The sequence below is a fragment of the Palaemon carinicauda genome, chromosome 2 (genome assembly GCF_036898095.1).
Source record: "Palaemon carinicauda isolate YSFRI2023 chromosome 2, ASM3689809v2, whole genome shotgun sequence".
Classification (NCBI taxonomy): domain Eukaryota; kingdom Metazoa; phylum Arthropoda; class Malacostraca; order Decapoda; family Palaemonidae; genus Palaemon; species Palaemon carinicauda.
The window spans coordinates 183,087,312-183,089,811 of NC_090726.1; positions in this window are offsets into that span (position 1 = coordinate 183,087,312).

Sequence of the window (2,500 nt, forward strand, 5' to 3'; positions counted from 1 at the left end):
GACCCACTGCACTATGTACTGGGTACAGCGGTGGTTGGCTCTCGGGGGAGCATTGGGTAGAATGCGCTTCGCTTAGCCTTAGACCTATGGCTTACGATATTTATATAGGAATCATTTCCGGGAGAATATACTATAATTGCAAGAGATGTAATACACATGACTGCAGTATATATGTATATGTATATGTATATATATGTATGTATATATATATATATATACATGTATATATATACATATATATATATATATATATATATATATGTATATGTATATATAATATATATGCATATATATATATATATATATATATATATATATATATATATATATATATATATGTTTGTATATGTACATACACATACCCACAGACCCACACACAAACACACACACACACAAATATATATATATATATATATATATATATATATATATATATATATATATATATGTATATATATATATATGTCTCTCTCTCTCTCTCTCTCTCTCTCTCTCTGTATATATATATATATATATATATATATATATATATATATATATATATATATATATATATATATATAATTTCTCTAAGACACTGACCACCGGATTCCTAGCAGGTTGAAGTAGTTGCCTACCATATTGATGTTCAGTATACATAGAGATTACCCATTAAGTACATTCCAGACCTAACGCTGCTTAGACCAACTAACCCAACAGCTATATGTTATTCCACCCACCACTATTCCGGCTATCATTGCTATTATTACAAAGTTGAAACCATTTTAATTCCAATAAGCAAATATATGATCCCATGGTACCATTTGCCTACTGTGACGGGCCGAGAGAAGGTTGTGATTCAAAGGCAGGATGAAAGCAACTGAGTGATTTTATTATAGAACACTCTCCTTTATATACAAAAGCTCAAAGCAACAAGAAATTTCATGTTCAAAAAACAGACACTGTTACAGATGAAAAAAGCAGACATGTTTATTCTGGTTCTTTTTAGTGCGAGGGAAGAGCGAAGATACAAGCATAATATATACACAAAAAGAACTATGTACGATCGTGTGACACACGGTTGGTACACTACACTTGTCGGTTACTTTCCTTACCGGACAGATTAGCAAATAGCATATATGACTAATCTATGTAAGACATAAATGTGCATTTTATTGTTTATTCTCAGATTATAGTTTTTTTTTTTATCATATGGGTTAAGGAAACTTAAGGTCAAGTTTGTGCAGTTTTTTATGCAGTTGTAAAACAGTCGAATAAGATTTCTATTAGCTTTTTTTTTTCCAAAATGATTAACAGACAACAGTGTGAATGACCACAACAAGAATGCTAGAATGAACTTTGATATTTAATATGGCATAACTCTCAAGTATTTTGATCAATACTTCTTATATAGACCTTATAAATACATAATCATTTACAGTTGTCTATATATATATATATATATATATATATATATATATATGCATATATATATATATATATATATATATATATATATATATATACACAGTGCATGTTTATACACACACACACACACACACACACACACACATATATATATATATATATATATATATATATATATATATATATATATATATATATATATATATATATATACAGTGCATGTTTATACACACATACATGCATATATATATATATATATATATATATATATATATATATATATATATATATATATATATACATATTTATATACATATGTGTGTGTATAAATTTGATCACTTTACTCGTACATTTCCTTTGTTTCAAATATTAAACCAAAAATAGTTCTAAATGTTAAATTTACTCCGCCTCGGGAATACAGATTTAAGTGGAAATTCATTCTATTTCGGTTTCACTATATATATATATATATATATATATATATATATATATATATATATATATATATGTGTGTGTGTGTGTGTGTGTGTGTGTGTGTGTGTGCACACAATTTGATGGTCTAGCGAATTACAAATAACTACGTTTTAGACATATTGATATTTAAACCAGTGTCGGTGCAACGTAATTACTAACATATTCAAGATGCGTATTCACTCATATAAGTTTCTCAAGACTGTTATATATTACTTCGTTTGTGGTCATTATTCCATGAACAATATTCATTTTTCGGTCAAATGCTCCCATCCTCTTTCTTTTTCAAATAGAGTTTATAAATCTACCACTTCTTGAATCTTATCTATATTCAAATTGCTACTAATATTTTCAAGTGTACACTCATTCTATGAGTCATAGTCTTTATCGTGACATTAATTTAGAAATCGAAGTAGATACAGAAATGAAAATCAATAGTCAAACAGTGCTTGTAAATTCATGCGCGCGCAATGAGCGAAGGTGTTTTGTTTCCAATGAATCTTTCAAATTTTAATTCTTATATCACTGATTTTGCGTTTAATTTCTCTAAAATTACGCAAATGAAGATACTAATATCATTAATCCCAACTGTATATTGGAGGTTAAATAATATTGAAAAAGA